Here is a 19,681-nt window from a genome sequence, read left to right as displayed (position 1 = left end):
CAGGCAGTGTATGTGGTGTGCCCGAGGTGCGCCAGGTCCCCGTGTCAATTTGCGGCGACGTAAATGAACCACACCGGGACCCAAAAAAAAAAACCAACAACCCCCCCCCAATTCGGAACCAACAAATCCCAGCCCCCCCCCCACCCCCACCCCCCTTCCCTCCCCGTCTCCCTCCCTCTGGGGAACCCCAACTTGGAACCAAGTGAACTGAACCATAGTCCCGGTCCTGTTACTTCTCACAGGTCCGTAGAAGAGTGTCTATGGGAAACGTGACAGTGGCGGCCCTCTCCCGGCCCCCCGGCCCACCGACCCCCCTTTACAAAGCGAGGTGTGAGCAGTGGCCCTCTCATGCTGCTCACGGGGCTACAGTGGTATCTCGCTCCACTTCCTGTACCGCTGCTGCCCGTTCCTGAGCAATCGTCTCAGGATCCGGCTTCAAGCGGGCCCCCCTCCTGCGTCTCCGTCTGACGTTCCGCCAAGCGCCCTGGCCTCGCTGCTCCGACCCTTCCTGAGAGCCATGTTGTGTGTCATCTTCCGAGTCCGAGGGATCCGGCAAGTCAATGCTCAGGAGAGAGCAGGTGTCCTTAAGGGAGCGAAGATGGTGCAGCTTCCCCTGCCACTTAAAGATGATCTGGAACGGGTGGCCCCAGGAGTATGGTATTTCCTTCTCACGTAAAAAGGCGGTCACGGGTTTGAACTCGCGCCGCTTCTGCAGCGTGATGGCAGACAGGTCTTGGTACAGCGCCACAGTCACTCCCCGGAATTGCAAAGGTTGCTGCCGCCGGGCCTCTTGGAGGATCCGTTCCTTCAACGGGAAATCCGGGAGATAGGCCAGTATGTCGGGCGGGGGGGCCGGCGCACGTCTCGGCAGTCCAACCCTGTGTGCACGGTCTATGCGGACAGGAAAGTCCTCCGCTTCCCCCAACACTGCACGAAAGAGGGCCTGCAGGTATCCAGTGACACTGTTCCCCTCGGCATTCTGTGGCACATTCCGGACCCTAATGTTATTTCTTCGGGAGCGGTTTTCCAAGTCCTCCGCATGTGCCTGGAGGCCTACATGCTGCTCCTGAAGGCGGAGGACCTCTTGTTGCAAGTGCATGAGCTCATCACTGCGAGCGTGGCTGGACTCTTCCACCGCCGCTACCCTCTCCCCCAAGCCATCCAAGTCGCGGCGTAGCTCCCGCTGTTCCCCCGCAATGTCCTGCTTGAGAGCCTGGAAGTCATCCCTCAGAGTGTTAAATAGCGTTTCCAGGAAAGTGCGCGTGATGGGAGCCTCCTGTTCCTCCTGCTGCTGCGAACTCGTGGCCGCTGGGGTAGGGGGGGGTGTCTGCGCCTTCCCTCCCTTGCTCGTGGGTTTCGCGAGCATGTCTGTGATGGTGCGGTTGGCTCTGCGGCTCGGGTTGGCCATACCTCCACCTGCCTCAGGTCTGTGTCTCGGTCTGCTCCGGGGGGAAGTCCGCTCCCCGCCTCACTCGTCCAGGGCAAGGCCACCGACCGAGCCCTGGCGGCCTCCGATCCTCCCCCACTGGTACCTCGGGGCCTCTCTTCTCCACAGAGCCCAACGGCCCCCGCTTTCAGAGCCTCTGCTGTCTCAAGTGTTCCTCACCGGGGGCTCGACCACTCCACCCCCGAGAACCGCGGCCCGTCTCGCCCCGCCTCCGCGGGTTCCTGGCACCCCGGGCCTCCCTAGTAGATCGTGTGCTTTGGGGGCACTGTTTCTGCTTCTACTGGTCCCACCCCACCTGCAATGCTCCGGAGGGGGGCCAGCCTCTTCACCCCAGTGCCACGGGGCCCAGGTCCCCCCTTCAATGCCCCCCGGGGCCGGGCCTCCGCACTGCAGCCGCAGTCCGCCTCCTATCCGGGGCCAGTCAACCACGTGGTTAGGGAGTCCAATAGCTCAGATCTCGTGCCCGTCCCTCTAGGCCGCGTTCTCAGTGCTCCGTGCTCCAGACCCCGCGCTAGGTCCCACCCACACCCCCCGGGCCCCCTGTTGCCTGCCGAGTGCCCACAATCTGCCTCTGCGGGGCCCCAGGGACGTGCGGGCCTACCTGTGAGTGTTTCCGTCGGGTTGGATCTCCGTGCTGCTGGGGGGCAGGGGCGCTCCTCGGCGAGTCTCTTGGCGCTCTCTGCTTCCACCGAGTCCGTCTGCCGCCTACCGCGTAGGCTATGTCGCCGCTGCCCCAGTCTGCCACTCCTCGCTGCCCTCACCAGGCCCAGCGCCGGGGCCCCGCTCCGGGCAGAACGCCGCTGTGGTGCCAGACGGAGAGCGGTCCCGCCGCCGCTGTCGCCCCTCCGCCGGTATGGGGCCCAAGGCTCCTGAGCAGGACTTCTGACGCGCTCCCAGCTCCCGCCTGGTGTCCCGATGTCTCTGCGGGTGAGGGCCTGGGGCGCTCCTGTAGGCCCAAGCCGGGGCCTCAATTAGTGGTGGTGCGGACGTGCACCGGCTCACCACTTCCCGCTTCGCTGCAGGGCGGGAGCTCCGCCTGCCCCGGCTCCCGGGGGCCCGTAGACTGCCACGGTAGGGGGCACCGGTCTCTGCGAGTCCCCCCACCAGTGGGGCTGATCCGCGGCGCTTCCCTGGTCTCTCCGCTTCGGGCTCGCCCCGGCCGAGGCCCCTCCGCACTCGGCGGCTACACACCAGCCGCGCCAAAACCGCTCACCACCGCCCGTTTTCAGACGATCCCCAAGCCAGTGGGGTCCGGTCGCCTCGCTCGGGTCAAGATGTGCTGATTTTCGGGGGCCACGGCTGTGGGGAGAGGGCTAACAGGGCACAGGGCCGGGGAGCCGAGGACAAGCACGTCCGTTCAGCTCGCCATCTTGGCCACGCCCCCAGAATTCAGTTTTTTGCACATTAAGTGTGAGCTGGTTGCTGGCGAGCCATCGTACAATCAGCTTTAGGTCCTAGTTCATTGATTTGATCTCCTCTAGGGATGAAATTTTGATATAGATCTGTGGTCATCAGCATACATTTGGAAAGAGATGTTGGCGATACGCTCACGGTTCCAGATAGAGGTTAAAAAGTGTTGGGGAGAGAGATGAACCTTGGGGTATTCGGATCGTTATCGGAGAAGGAGAGGATAGATTTCAATTGACTATGAATCTATGGGAGTGGTCCCGTAGAAGGGATCTAAACCATTTGAGAACTGCTCCCCCTAATCCCATCCTATTTTCAAGCCATTCTAGTAACTTCTCATGGTTAACTGTGTCAAATGCCAATGATATTTTCAAAAGAATTAAGAAACACATTTTGCCTTGGTCTAGAGCTTGAAGGGCGTCAACTCATTAATGGAGAATAGTTGTTTCAGTACTGTGATCTGGCCTGAAACCAGATTGGCATTCGTCTAGCAGGTTGAATTGAGTTGGCTAAGCTGTTGTTGCACATATTTCTCAAGTACTTTTGGTAGCAGAGGACTATTAGATATTGGTCTAAAACTGCTTGGTTCAGCAGGATTCAGTGTGTTTTTTTAAAAGATGGGGATGACTTCACCAGCTTTTGGAGAGTCCGGTATGGACCCTTGCGTTAGGGAAGCATTGATTTATTGTAGTCCAGATGGGTATGATAAAATGGTTGGTTGCGGCCAAGCAGTTGGAGGGGAGCGAGTCATTGAAGTGGTTGTTTAGTTTTATGGAGGATAGAATATTCAAGATTGTTGTAAATAGGATGGTGATAGATGACAAGATACTTCTAGTTGATTACATGTAGATTTATTGTAGGACACAGCCGAGTACATACCTCGCCAGCTGACCAGACCATCAACTGACACTGATAGAACACTCTGGTACAAGTTAGAACACTCACAGGTATTCTGGGAGACTAAGGAGGTAAGAACACTAAGGAAGGGCTAAAGACTACTGTCAGCCATATTACAAGAAGAATCAATATACAACACATCTTCCTCCTTTACAGAAAAGAAATGAAACAAACATAAAAATAAAGCTTGATGCATGGGAGACAACAACAATAATATTAAAGACAGCTAGGAGGCCTAAGGCGACTTGAACTAATTTTAGTTCATGAAGGCAAAAGAGCATTTTGGGGCAAAGAGTGTAAAAGTGAAGTGTGAGGTGAGACACAACACTTAAAATAACTTATCCCCTGGGGTTCCATGTGTGTCAGTTGATGGATCTGGTCAGCTGGCGAGATATGTACTCAGCTGTGTCCTACAATAAATCTTCATGTAATCAACTAGAAGTATCCTGTCATCTATCACCATCCTATTTACAACAAAGATGGTATGGTCGTCCTATGTATTGAAGGTAGTCCAGTGCGTTTGGTTTTTGGGTACTGCCTGGTGGGAATGCGTAGAGAGATGTGTTGCATAAAGAGGAGAACGGATGCTCATGGCGGAATTCAGCTTGTTTCTCAAAGAGTTGATTTTGGCTGTAAAGAAGGAGAACTCATTACAGTTATTAGGGATTGTGTTGCTCCTTTAAGGTTTTTGCCAGTTTGTTTGATTGTTGATTTACTATTTCAAAGAGCTTATGAGGTCTATTCTTAGCGTTCTCCAGTTCCAATCTAAAGAATTATTTTTTTGATTTGAGCATGCTCTTGTAACCATTTCTGATCTTTCTGAGAAGTTTTAGTTGGGAGGCAGAGGGGTGTTGTCTCCAATTCCTTTCTGTTAGCCGAAGATTTCTCCTTAAATTGCTTAGGGACCCATTAAACCAGTGATTTTTGTCTTTAACCTGAATTCTTTTAGTTTTAACGGGGCTAGAGAGCCAATTATATCTGACATTGTTGAGTTGTAGTGCTCAGTAAACTTGCTAACATGTGATAGCTTGGGGGGAGGGGGGAAGATCCTTCTCACATTGTGCTGCCAGCTTCTCAATGTCTAGGCTTTTTGTGTCCCTGAGCCAGAGTTTTGGTTGCACTAATTGCGCAGATCTTTTCTTATGTACGCCCTGTATTAGGAAGGGAATAGCATGATGGTCTGACCAGTCGCAAGGAGCAATTGAGGCTAGCCTGACCGCCATTGCCTTTAAGATGATCCAATCCAATGTGGAGCCTTTCATGTGAGTTGCTAAGTCCAGGCTTCAGTAAGTGATTGGTCAGCTAGGAAATGTTTAAGGATGTTGACCTGGGTGTCATTAAGGTCGTTCCATTGAAGATTAAAGTCTCCTAAGAATATATCATTGAAGTGGGGGGCGGGGAGGGCATTTGCTTTAATGATTTCCATGAGGTGGTCGATGAATAGGTCATTGTTACCCGGGGGTGGTAGAAAGTGTACAGTATGCACAACTGGTTAGAGTCATTACTTATGAAGAGTGTGAGATATTCGCAGGAGTCAGGAGGATCCAAGCGAAGTTCCGTAACAGAGAGGTCGAAGTGGTAGATGCCAGCAATACTTCCCCATTTTTGTTTATTTGCCTGTCAAGCCTTACAATGTAGTTCGGAGGAACCAATAAATCAAGGAAGGGCGATGATGCTTCATTGAGCCATGATTCGGTTAAGATTGCCACGTCGATCATTTGACTCAAGATGAATGCAGCGATGTCGGAAGCATGCTTCAATGCTGATCGGCCACTAAGTAAGAGACCAGAGTGCTGTGAGGCTGAGTTCTCAGGGTTTATTTTGTGAGTTGGGGTGAAAAAGGGTACTCCCGTTAAGTAGTTACTGTTTTCCCCTCTGTTTCTGAGTGTGGGCATTCTATTTGAGTTGATTTGGACTGTATGAATTTTGTTATTGTCTTTCTTGTCAGGGGGACTGGAAGCAGCAGGTGTTGCCTCGTAAGATAATATAAGAGCTAGTGTTTCATCCCCCGATAGATAGTTACATCGTTTGCAAGGGCGCTAGTGTCTATTGGCCATCCAGACATGTTGATGGAAAGGCTTGATTTTGGGGTAGAGTACTGATTTTTGAGTGAGCTTAATTTTAGAGAGAGAGTGTTCGGTAAGGTGTAGCATGCTCTTCATTTCAAGAATAGCGTTATGGATGCTCTGAGATATGCTGGCTGTTCTGAGGTCCAGAGCTTCTGAAGATCCTGGTGCATCTTTAACTAGCCCCAGCTCCCCACGGTTAATTGCAGATGGCACGGGGAGGCTTCGAGAAAGGGAGCATAGAGAGAAAGTGAACAGAGAGGGATTGGAGGAGAGAGAAAATAAATGGAGGAAAAGACAGATTGCAGGAGGAGACAAAGGGTGCGGACTGGTCTGAGCATTTTTTCCAGGGCTGCTTTTGGTTCTCCAGTCTGGCCCTGATAACGAGCAAAAGGCCATTTAGCATCCCGATTTAGCTCTGTGAGCAACCCAGGGCAGAAGCCTCAAATACAAGAAAATCCCTCAAACTGGCACCATTTGCCACTGTAACTATAACAATACTGATGCTTTTGTACTCCTACACTTTCAAAGACTTCTGAGTGCTTTTGCTTCATTTGTGCTGCATACACTTCTAGTATTTGCACCTGGTCAAGCATAGCACCAACTAATTTGACATTATGTTTGCTGTAGTTACATACTCAGTAGACAACATATCCTTACCCCAGTTTTTAGGTTTAAGGTGTATGCCTTTGCTCTTTTATTGACAGGTGTATTGTAGTCTATACTAGTTTGAGGGAGTTTTGGCTCAGTCTCCTACAGCTAGAGTTTATCTTCTTTATTTCTTACCCATCAGCTATTAGTGTGAGATTTCATTACTCCCATCTTGTGCTGAGTGCAAGGTATTTTAGTTACCTTTTTCTTTATTGCTTTTAATGTCTGTATATGTATGTGATATTTCTGTACCAAGGACCTAGCTGTACCGGGTCAAAGACCAGCATTTACTCAACGGGTAATAGGAGAGGTAGCTGGTTTTTTAACTATGCATTCCCTATTGCATTGTGGTGTAGTGTTCTATAAAGGAGTGCATCTTCAGATCTTCCCAAACTTAGAGCAGCCTCGGGGTAGACCTGGTAGACACAAGGTTGTTGTTCCAGATCCTGGGTGCACGGATAGAAATGGCATGCAGCCTTTTTTTTTACACTTCTTAGTCTAGTCTGATAGCGTACTGAAAACCACCAGAGATGGTGAGCTTTTCTGCCAGATAAGCAGGGGTGCTGGTAATGATGGATTTGTAAATTGTGGGGTAGCAGAGGGAGCCAATGAATTTCCATCAGTATGGGGTTGATATGATTATATTTACTCAGGCTCTGGATGAGATTTGATGGGGTGCTTAGGGTGCCCATAAGAGGTACAGGTTTGGAGTCCGAGAGGCCATTGACAAGGGCATCTGCACAATCCAGAGGCAAGAGTATGAGGGCTTTAACAGCATTTCAGAAGTCGCATTGTGGAAGAAAGCGTTTTTCTTTCTGTAGGAGAGAGCACTAGTACCCACAATCTTGGCTATATATTCCTTGAGGGTCAGGTAGGTGTCCAGGGTGAGTCCAAGTGAGCTGGCATTCAGTGCAAGTTGAGATTTCAAACTGTCAGTGGTCATGTCATTGAGTCAGGTTTGTACTTTTTGTTTGTTGTTTTCAGCAAATAAGAGAAATTCAGACTTGGTTGATTGAGCTTCATGTGCGCACTAGGCATCCAGGTCCTTCAGATATGCAGGCAGTGTTTGAGGTGCTGAATTTATGAAGCAGAAGAGACTTTCAAGTAGAGCTGAACAACATCAACGTATTGGTGAACCTTGATGCTGTTATCTGTAAATAGAGAACCAAGCTACTTAATGTAGAGATTAAAGTTGACATGGAACAGTATGGAATTCTGAGGATTTAGTAACTGAAAGGGATGTTTTGTGACCTGGGGTTTGCCTACGTGAACAAACTGGTGTTGGTTGGAAAGGTAGGAGGAGATCCAATGAAGGACATTGCCTGTGAGTCCCTTTCAAGTTTCCATGATTCATGAGATGGTGGAATAGTTGATTGTGTCAAAGGCAACTGAGAGGTTCAACAATATGAGGAGGCAAGGCTTATCTTCATCTGTGGTCAGGAGGGCATTGTCTGCGATGTGTGAGGGAGGGTTCCCCATGCTGCAGGATATGAAGTCAGATTGGTGGTCATGGAGGCAATGTTTAGCATTAATGCGATCTTGGAGTTGAATATAAACACATTTTTCATTGATCTTGCCAATGAATTGTATGTTTATGATGGGCCAGCACTTATCTAGGTCGTCAGGGTCCAGGGGGTGTGGGTGGTTTGTATTGTTTGCTGTTGATGTTGAGAAGTCAAGCTTGAGAATGTGGCCTCTGGATTGTGTTAGTTGTGTGAATGCTGTACCATAATGAGTATGCCAGTGAAGTTGACTAGATTTTTTCCTGTGTGTGTGTTTTTTTTAATATTCCTTTTTAGTTTGTGTTATTCCAGAGGCTAAAGTCACCCTAACAAACCCAAAACAGGTGAAGCATTTGTCTGCGTTCACATTTTCCTGAGGATGGGGGGCCCTGAATATTTAATTGAAGTAGGGATGAAGCACGAAGTGATGCCACTTCCTCTGCATATGGATAATGGAAAATTGAGTCCTCTTGCCTCACTTCTCCTTTTATAGATGCTTTTGGCATGAAATATGTGATATTCACTTCTTATGCAGATGGATGATGGGAAATGAATTTATCCAGTATTAGGGGTGTCTTTCATAGATTCACATGCCTGAATCATTCCCCGTTGTCGGAATGGGAGTCCCCGGTATATAAATAAAGTAATGTCCCATTGACATATAGATAAATAGGCCTAAAGGCCTTACATTAGTAACCTATCCCTGTCCTTTCGTAGAAAGGACCAAACTCTAGAAAAAGTCAATCAGCTGTCACCTCCCTCTAGAACTCTCCTGGAAGGAGCCTCAGTCCCTCAGAATTTCTACTGCACGTTGTGCTAAGGGAGTCTCCTCTGAGATCTGGTCAGGTTTTTTTCTTCACAACTGGTTTCCAGTGTTCTTTGGTATTTTATTCTGTTCCATCTGTGATTGCTGATATCATCATGGCTGACACACCTAAAAAGGGTCTTTTAGGTATTGTGGTTCCTGTGGAAAGAAAAGGCTGCATATAGATGACCAACATCAAGACTGTCTGTATTGCCTGTATCCAGACCATTCTTCTAAGGACTGCAAGGTATGTCGTACCTTTTCCATTAAAACCCTCAAAGACCGTGAGGGACGCCTCTTAATCTGGCTCCAGAGGCTAAAAGACAGGGACAACCTGGAGTCTTCTGTGGAAAGTGAAGGTTGTTCAGTCTCTTCAAAATCTTCACTAAAGAGACCAAGGGTGGCTTCTCCTAGCCCTACGGTACCTCCTCAAAAGAAGACATCAAAAAAGTCTTCAGAGGTTCTCTCCAAGGCTACTTCTGTGAAGGTTTCCTCTCAGGAAGTTCCCACCTTCAAAAAGCCTGTTTCGACTCCGTCGACGACGGTATCGTCGTCGACGTCTTCATGTTCGATTAGAGCTATGTCTACTGCATCGTATGTATCAACATCGACGACGACGGTTTCTACGTCGATGGCATCGATCTCATTGTCCTCGTTGACGACTACGACCCTATAGTTGACGGCAGGTAAAACTGTATCGTCGACGATAAGCACCAAGAAAACGCCGTCGTCGTCAAAACACCCGTTGACGCTGCACCCTCCAACGACGCAATCGGCGACGAACTCGACGACGAAGTCAACATCGTCGACGTCAACACCATCGACGAAAACATCATCGACAAAGGTACCGTCTACAAAGGTACCGCTGACGAAGGTACCGTCGATAAAAACACAGTCGACGAAGTCTCCAGTGATGTCTCCAACGTCGACGATGGCCCCGTCGACGATGAATCCTCCGGCTATGACACCCGTCGACGCTCCGCCATCGACGACCACACCGTCGACGATGATGGATTCAGATCTGCAAAGCACAAATGTACATCTAAAGATTAAAAAAAAGGCGCTGACGCCGGCTTTAACATCGCCAAGCAGAGTCCAGCCACTGCCTCCAGCATGTCTTCTTCAGGAGGAGGATTCAGATGAAAGGGACATGTGTCAGACGGCGACAAGCCCTTCGGAGCTTCATGTCAAATGTCAGAGTTCGGACGATGAAGAGGATCAGGTGGAGGAATATCATCCACCACCACCTCCAATGGTTTGCCTTCATACCTCTTTGGTTTCGGACTTGCGGTTCCTCATACAAGACTATAAACAGAGGTTTTCCGAGTCTCCTGCTCCTCAGCCTTCCGCAGTATCTCCCTCACCAGGACCACGCCTCCACCTTTGAGTGTACAGCCGGAGCGGATTGATCTACCGCATCCTCCGTCTACTGATGAGGAGGAGGAAGAAAAACAACAGGATGAGGGAGAACTACAAGATACTCAATCTAACCACGATGACTGGGATGACAATGTCATTCCCTCTCCCGCATCTCCAGTACCTGCGCCCGCAGATTCACCACCTGCCGACATTGGAGGGTTCCATAATGTGGTTGAGAGGGCCGCTCAACGTTTCAAAATTCCAATGGTCACTCAACAGCAAGACTGCTTCTTATATGATTTAAGGAACCTCTAAATAAGTCAGTAAGATCAATACCCATTATTGAATGCCTGTGGGAACAGGGTGTTAAGGTCATGCAGAACCCTAACTCGGTACCACCTGTAGTACCTCGCTTAGATAAGAAGTATAGGGCGCCTGATACTGCACCGGCTAGTTTGACAAGACACCCCAAGCCGGATTCGGTTGTTACTCAGGTGGCCCAGAAGAAGTCCAGAAATCCTTCTGCCCCGGTATCAGCCCCTCCAGCTAAGGAAGGCCGAAGATTAGACAACATTGGGAAGCGATTCTCGTCAATGTCTGCAGTAACAGTTAAGGCGGCCAATGCCTTGGCGCTTTTGGGGTGCTACAATAGACAGCCATCGGCGGATATAGCCCCATACCTATCGGAGTTACCTAATGAGTGAAAAGAAGAGGCGAATAAGATATTACTAGAGGGTGAAGCCTCAGCGTCAGAAATAATAGACTGTACGATGGATATCGCAACCACAGGATTTCGTCAGCTGGCTGGGGCGGCAGTCTTGCGGCGACAAGGTTGGCTAAGGGCATCTTCATTTCGTCCCGAGATACAATCGAAAATAATGTATATGCCCTATGATGGCCAATTTCTCTTTGGCTCACAGATTGATGAAGCGCTGCAGAGTATAAAAAAGGACACTGACACTACTAGAGCATTGGGCACTCTCCAGTACAAGTCAGCCCTTTTGTGGGTCTAGAGGTAGAGGACAGTCCTCTTATAGAGGGGACTACCAGTACCGGTCTTCATATTTTTCAGGCCAGAATCGATCCCAGTATCAGCAGCGCCAGCAACAAAATCAACAATCCTCTTATGGCAAGATGACCATTCATGGTAAAAGCCAACGAAAAAACAACGGACGTAGACAATGACCTTTCACTTCAGCCAGTCTCAGATTCATTTCCATCATTAAAAATTGGAGGAAAAATATCCCATTTCATAAAAAATTGGAAGCAGATTACCACGGACCGTTGGGTCCTACAATTAGTTCAATTCGGCCATTCTTTGGAATTTATGCATTTGCCTTGCCAGACTCCTCTCCGCCCTATGCTTCACAAAAATCTACGTCTGCTTCTCCGAGAAGTCCCTCTTATGCTCCAGAAAGGGGCGATAGAGAAGGTCCCTCTGTCTCAACGAGGGAAAGGATTTTATTCCCGCTTCTTTATAATTCAGAAAAAGGAAAAGAAGTGGAGACCAATTTTGGACCTCAGAGCCCTCAACAAATTCCTGAAGAAGCAGTCGTTTTGCATGGTAACAATCCAGGAGGTCTTGCAACTCCTGGAGGGGGAGATTACATGGTGTCCCTGGACCTTCAGGACGCTTACCTCCACATCCCGATTCACAGAAATCACAAAAAATATTTAAGATTTGCAGTGGCAGGCAGACACTTTCAATTTCGCGTCCTGCCATTCGGACTGAAGTCTGCACCTCGCATCTTTACAAAGTGTCTCTCCCCAGTAGCTGCATATCTCAGACAGCACCACCATCAAGTCTTTCCATATCTGGATGACTGGCTGATCATGGCTCCACCCTTAGAATATGCGTCCAGGTCTTCCAACGCCTGTCTACAGCTTTTCAATTGTGTAGGACTCACGCTCAATCGGGAAAAATCAGTCCTTCTACCTTCACAGCGCATCAACTTCCTAGGTGCAACTCTCGACACACAACTGAGGAAATCCTTCCCATCTCAAGAGTGGAAGGACAAGCTTTTGGCACTGGCGATCCTCGTGGCTTCAAAGAGGACCTTAACGGTCCGCCTTTTCAAATCCCTTCTGGGAATGATGTCATCAAATATCCTCTTAATACCTCACTGCCGTCTGCGCATGCGCCCCCTCCAGGAAGAACTCTCAAAACAATGGGTCCAATGCAAAGGGTCGTCGACGATCTCATAAAAGTGACTCCTCGGATGGTCAAGGCCCTGCAATGGTGGATGTCTTTTCAGAACCTTTCTCAAGGCTTACCATTCCTGCTTCCGGCTGCACCGCATATCATCACGACAGACGCCTCCTTAGAAGGTTGGGGAGCTTTCCTCCAAGAACTGCAGATAAGCGGAAAGTGGTCCCTCTTCGAAAAAGGGCTCCATATCAATCTCCTTGAACTACGGGCAGTCTTCCTTGCCCTTCAAGCCTTTCTTCCAAGGATCAAAAATTCCCTGGTGCTCGTCCGTACAGACAACACCACGTCGATGAACTACCTCAACAAACAGGGGGGGACTCATTCTCTGACACTCTCTCATGAGTCGCAGAGTATCTGGAACTGGTTAATCGGACACAATATATCTCTTCGGGCGGAGTACGTCCCGGGCATGGACAATGTACTTGCCGACTCATTAAGCAGACAGAGGACAACGTCTCACAAGTGGGAACTGGATCAAGGGATCCTCAACCGTCTTCTCACGATTGGGCACTCCCCGGATAGACCTGCTCGCCACAAGATCCAATGCCAAATGCCCACACTTCGCAAGTTAGCATCCCCAGAAAGGGTCTCTAGGGAATGCATTTTCGATCGCATGGTGCAACGTCTTTGCGTACGCCTTTCCATGTTTTCCAATGATTGCCAGAGTCCTCAGGACATTAAAAGCGGAGCCTTGTACAATCATTTGGATAGCCCCAACTTGGCCACACCAACATTGGTTCACGGAACACCACAGCCTTTCTCTGGAGCAGCCAATAAGCTTGAAACAGTTTCCGTCCCTACTCACGATGAACAACCAGCAAGTTCAGCATCCAAATCTGGCTTCACTCAAATTAGCCTCTTGGCTCCTGAGTTCAGAGAACTTCAGAATGTGAATATTCCACCAGACTGTAGAGCTATCCTGGCTCGAGCACGAGCGGATAGTACCAACAAAACATACTCTTTAAAATGGAAGAGGTTCTGCATCTAGTGTAAGGCTCAAGGGTTACATCCTTTCTCTTCCTCTCCGGAACAAGTATTGCCTTATCTTCTCCATCTGGCAAACTCAGGCCTTGCTCATGCTTCCGTCAGGGTCCACTTGGCTGCGATATCCCATTACAGAAGATTCCCTACGGGCCCTTTTCTTTGGTCTCACAAATTGATCAAACAGTTTTTGAAAGGACTCTACAGGACTTTTCCCCCGTGAAGATTTTGCCGCCTACCTGGCACCTTAAGACAGTCCTTAATCAGCTCATGAAGCATCCCTTTGAGCCGGTACACAGGGCTGACCTGAAATACCTCTCTTGGAAGACAGCCCTCCTGCTTGCACTCACCTCCGCAAGGCGGTTGAGTGAGCTCCAAGCCTTCTCGATACAGGAACCCTTTCTGCAATTCAAGCAGAATAGAGTAATTTTACGGACAAATCCGAAATTTATTCCAAAAGTCCTGTTGGACTTCCATCTCAACGAGCCTGTGGTCTTGCGCTCTTTCTTCCCGAATCCCAGTTCTGCAGCGGAAAGGTCGTAACACTCTCTTGATCTTAAACGCTGCCTGAAATTTTATATTGAAAAGACAAAAGCCTTCAGAAAGTCAAATCAGCTATTTGTGGCTTACAGTAGGCCCAGGAAGGGCCTTCCACTCACCAAACAAAGTATTTCCCACTGGATTTCGGCAGCTATTTCATTTTGTCATGAACAATCAGGGCAACCCCTACAATCTAAAGTGAGAGCCCACTCTACCAGGGCAATATCTACATCCATGGCGCTTTTTGCAGGAGTGCCGGTTATAGACATTTTTAGAGCGGCAACATGGAAGTCGCCACATACCTCCACTAGGCATTACTGCCTGGATACAAAACTCATGAAGGATGCTGCGGTGGAACAAGCAGTACTTCGTCATCTATTTCAGTAGAGGTGAGCCTTCTTTTCATCCCTCCATCCTTCTCATGTATGCACATTTCTCTATTGTATAATTTGGTGGTATTTCTTGCTTGCGAATGCATGTTTCTATTAGTCGTTTGATATGTTGTTATCTAATGACTTGTATATCCTATACCATCCGAAATGTACTTTGTTCATTGCTTGCTACTCTGATTCAGGCATGTGAATCTATGAGAGACACCCCTAATACTGGATAAGAAATGCGTTACTTACCTGTAACTGCAGTTATCCAGTATTGGTGTCTTTCATAAATTCACATGCAACCCTCCCGCCTCCCCTGGAAGGGCTCACCTACTTCTCTCAGTAATACGCCTTCTTAGCTTTGTGCGTACGAAAATCTGAGGGACTGGGGCTCCTTCCAGGAGGGTTCTAGAGGGAGGTGACAGCTGATTGGCTCTTTTCTAGAGTGTGATCCTTTCTACAAAAGGATAGGGATAGGTTACTAATGTGAGGCCTTTAGACCTATTTCTCTATATGTCTATGGGACATTACTTTATTTATATACCGGGGACTCCCATTCCGACGACAGGGAATGATTCAGGCATGTGAATCTATGAAAGACACCAATACTGGATAACTGCAGTTACACGTAAGTAACGCATTTCTTCCCTTGCCTGGCTTCTTCATTTAAAAGATAGGGTTGTCAGGAAACCACTGATGTCCTTTCCTGCGCAGATGGATGATGGTTAATACAGTGATGTCAGTTCCTGTAGAGATGGATGATGGGAACTTAAGTCCTCTTTCCTGGCTTCGCATTTTAAAGATGGTTTTAACAGGAAACCAGTAATGTCACTTCCTGGACAGAGTGATGATAGGAAATAAAGTCCTCTTGCTTGACTTCCTCCTCCACAGATGATTTTGTCAGGAAAACAATGATATAACTTTAGTGCAAAGGGATGATGGGTAAGGAAGTCCTTATGCCTGGCTTTTTATAAAGATGGTTTTATTAGGTAACTCTGCATGTGCTGAAATGTTGTCTTGTGCTAAAGGACGATGTGAAATGAAGTCTACTTGCCAAGTTTCTTATTTTAAAGATTATTTTGCGTCAGATGGGTGATGGGTAATGAAGTCCTCTAGTTAGCTTCATTTAAAGATGGTTTTGGCAGGAAACCATGATGTCACTTCGTGTGCAGTTGGGGGATGGGAAATTAAGTCTTCTTATGTTCTTCTTTTAATTATGTTTTGTTGGTAATCCAGCGTGTCACTTCCTATGCAGATGGGTGATGTCAACTGCAGTGATGACAGCTCTGGTGCAAATGGATGATGGAAAATGAAGAGCTTGTCTGATTCTTCTTTAACCTGGAAAGCAGTGGTGTCACTTTCTGTTCAGATTAGGGTTGACACCTGCCTGGTTTTTTACTGGGATCACCGGCATTTTAATGTCCCTGCCGGTACAAAAATTTGGAAAATCACCTAAAACACTGTGAACGCCATTCCTGAAAAAGCATAGGGCTGAATCTATAATAAATGGCTAACTACAGGCTTATTTCACTATTCCCTTTTCCTGGAAAGTTATAGTAAGTATTGTAAAATGTCAACATTTTAAATTCATAGAATCCTCCAGTTCATTAGATATTCATCAATGTGGCTTTCATCCTTCCATCAGTACTGAAAAGGTGTTCGTCTCAGACACTAACGGTATCAGTACAATTTTAAATAAAGGATGACAATCCATAATTGTGCCCTTGGATCTTTCTGCAGCATTTGTCATGGTATCACACTCAATCCTATTAAACCATCTCGCTTTCATGGGAGTGAGGGATACAGTGCTCAGCTGGTTGTTCTTTTTCTAGGAAGACGGCGTGCAAGCAGTTGCTCTAGTTCGCTACTAACCTGACTTCAAACATGAATCCTGTGGAATGTCTTTGGGCGCAGCTCTGATCGCAAATCTTCAACATTTATCTCACTCCCTTGGCCAACCCTATACGCTCCTTTGGGATGAACTTCTATTGCTATGCCCATGAATCACATCTCATAGTACACTTAGAAATCAGGAGAAACTCTTTCAAATCAAACTTTAAAGACTACATGTGTGCAGTAGCCAGTTGGATGAACTCTTTCAGACTAAACCCTGAAGATGGTAAATTGGGTTTTCGGTTATCACTCTGCTTGGTTAAGGAATAGTTGGGCACTTGATGTAGATCTTCTCCCCTCCACCCACCTGGTCCTTCTTCGGATCATTTTTCTGTGGTCTGCAATCTTGGAATTATTTTTCATGCACAGCCATTGCTCAAAAAGATATGCTTTCCATTACTTGTTTTTCATGCTTCACATCATCAGAAAAAAACATTCCATTGTTCCCAATTATCATTGAAAGACAGTTGCCCAATCATTTATTATTTTGCAATTGGACTACAGCAATTCTCCCTATTTTAGTTTAGCCGTCTATTTTACCGACTACAACGTCTAGAGAAAACTGCTTCCTACATAATCCTCAATTTGAAACAAAAAGCCCGCATCACAGCCTATGTGTCCTCTTTAGATTGACTCCCAATCTGCAAAAGATGTCTTTTCAAGACACTATGCATCTGCCAGATGGTGCTTTATGGGACTTCACAAGCCTACTTGTGCAAGATCTTCTGTCACCATATGTCTGAAAAATCTCTTAGTTCCATAGGAACTAACATTTTGGTCATCCCTCGCTTTCGCAGCATTCACACTGGGTACTCATGGCGGAAGCCTGGATTTCCCTCCTTCTATTTTTACAAGCCAACACTGATCCTCAGAGTATCTGGAAACAGTTGAAAAACCAATTATTTGGACAGGTTTCTCTCTAATTGCTGTGTTGCAAAGCGAGTAATTGTTGTAGACTTAGCACCAGGTTACTCTTTCCTTTTGGTAACTGCACATTTTTAAAATAGATACAATAAAAATAAAATCTTGGCTTAATCCACGTGTGTTTTAGTCTCACAGTTTTTCCAAATTCTGTTTGTGTGTGTCCTTCCACCTCCATTGGAGAACATGAGGGACTATATTGAATCATAAATCAGCCAACAAGTGACACTTGTAAGTGAGTTCTAACAAAAGCATCCAAAAAGTGAACGAAACAGAAGGGGTTGCATTATTTTCTGTAGCATCCACCTTTAGATGCTTTTTTCTGTGCTGTACTCGGTTTGACGTTTGTACAGCATGCACATTCCCGATCTGCACACCTTAAAAAACATGAAAACTATTTGGCTTTGCCAGTGCTTGTAGGGTAAATGGGGCTAGGTGATGCAATATCAATGTGTCCCTTTTTTTAATCAAGTAAGTGGCAAAAGGAGTACAAAATCAGTTTGTGCGATTTTCTTTCAATAAAGGGCTGGCCATATACTAGGTGGGGTCTCTAACCTTTTCTGTAGGGAAGGCTAATTCTGATCGCTGAAAATCATTGTGTGATACTAAAGGCTGTGCAACTTGTGCATTATTCCTAGGGACCCTCCACATCCAGCTTCACTGACTTTAAACCCAAAGGCTATGGAGCCAGAACTGTGGTTTGAACAAAATAGCCTGAGTGCCCTAGAAACACTGATAAGAATGACAACATGGATTTCTGTTGTCACCATACTTTATAGTATAGAGAGAGAGGAGTGACCTTGCAATTAAAGTAGTGCTGTTATGCACTCAATTTAAACTGATGAGATAGAAACGTTTTTATTTATTGAAATGCCCACATGAAACTTCATTATTCTGCGCTGTGCCATGAACAGCTCTTTTCAAACTCAATTGAAATAGATAGTATGAACAAACAAGCATTTGCAATGCAATAGGTCTTGCATTAATTAAGTTTGAGCTATTGGCATTGCTAAATATTGCAACACCAATTGCAACAAAAGTCTATAAATTGTAGGCCAAAAAAATGTGTATTTATTTTTGTAGCAATGGTGGCATGCTGCGCTTTAGATGAATATGTTTAAAAGTGAAGTGCGCCATACTTTATTAGATTACTTTACTGCTGTTGATTTTAAACTAAAAGCACACTCTTCCTACCTTGCCTCGTGGTCTCCTGGGCACTTCCTCATCTTTGGGACCCCCGCGCAGCCGAGATTATCGCTGCCGCGGGATAGGGAATTCACTACTCGGCGACATCACCACGCCTCACCTCAGGCCACGCCCCCTCACAGTAGGCCACGCCCCGCCCTTAAAACCGGGCTGTTCGAGAGCTCGCTTCCTAGACCGCTTTCACTCCTGAGGCACAGCCGGGAGCTCTGTTGTTCGTGTTTTTTAAAAACTGTTTGTAAGATTACTTTACTGCTGTTGATTTTAAACTAAAAGCACACTCTTCCTACCTTGCCTCGTGGTCTCCTGGGCACTTCCTCATCTTTGGGACCCCCGCGCAGCCGAGATTATCGCTGCCGCGGGATAGGGAATTCACTACTCGGCGCCATCACCACGCCTGACCTCAGGCCATGCCCCCTCACAGAAAGCCACGCCCCCGCCCTTAAAACCGGGCTGTTCGAGAGCTCGCTTCCTAGACCGCTTTCACTCCTGAGGCACAGCCGGGAGCTCTGTTGTTCGTGGTTTTTAAAAACTGTTTGTAAGATTACTTTACTGCTGTTGATTTTAAACTAAAAGCACACTCTTCCTACCTTGCCTCGTGGTCTCCTGGGCACTTCCTCATCTTTGGGACACCCGCGCAGCTGAGATTATCGCTGCCGCGGGATAGGGAATTTACTACTCGGCGACATCACCACGCCTGACCTCAGGCCACGCCCCCTCACAGTAGGCCACGCCCCCATCCCCCCTACAAAAATATGTGCTTACAACGGAAGCGCAGCGGACGGGCGCAGCGGGCGCGCCTAAGGCAAGACCGTCTGGGCCCGTCCGGGCCCGGCCGGCCCTTGGCCCAGTCACCATGCCCAATTCCCCAGGGAGCCGACTGACTTACACCCAAGGTGAGCTCCTCGCACTGAAACCGCCAATAAACATTGACTGTACTTATACCTATACAGGGGATAAACCCTTCTCAAACTGCATCCTCTGTAAACCGGCCTACACCGAAGCGGTATGCCACGGACTACAACTCGGCCTTCTCAATTGTAGATCTGTCCCCAAACACTCTCTAGAGATAAACCTTCTCATTCAAGATCTAGCCTTAGACATTCTGTTCCTCACGGAAACGTGGCTCACCCCCTACACTGACTCCGACATCGTCAAGGCCCTCCCCTCCGGCTACCAAATCCATTCTCAAAACAGACCCCTCGGTAGAGGAGGTGGCCTGGCAATCATATACAGAGAGCACTTTGCCTGCAGAACAAACAACGGCAAAATCGAGGACACCGAAAGTTGCCAGTTCGCCATACAGATCTCACCTGCCACCTCCCTTTCAGGCCTATTGATCTATCGACCTCCAGGAGCCCCTGCTAAGTTCCCTAGCTCTCTCGCCGAGACCGTTACCCTGTTGGCAACTACATGCTCCAAC

General features: G+C 47.7%; 1 pseudogene across 1 annotated transcript in view; it reads left to right on the top strand.

Annotated features, from left to right (window-relative positions):
- The window catches only part of LOC144763511 (calcium homeostasis modulator protein 6-like), a 92,527-nt pseudogene that overhangs the window by 46,838 nt on the left and 26,008 nt on the right, over positions 1-19,681 (top strand). The gene's annotated exons all lie outside the window — the stretch shown is intronic.

The sequence above is a fragment of the Lissotriton helveticus genome, chromosome 6, assembly GCF_964261635.1.
Source record: "Lissotriton helveticus chromosome 6, aLisHel1.1, whole genome shotgun sequence".
NCBI classification, from domain to species: Eukaryota; Metazoa; Chordata; class Amphibia; order Caudata; family Salamandridae; genus Lissotriton; species Lissotriton helveticus.
The sequence above is the reverse complement of the archived record's forward strand: the minus strand, read 5'-3'. Positions and strand labels throughout refer to the sequence as shown.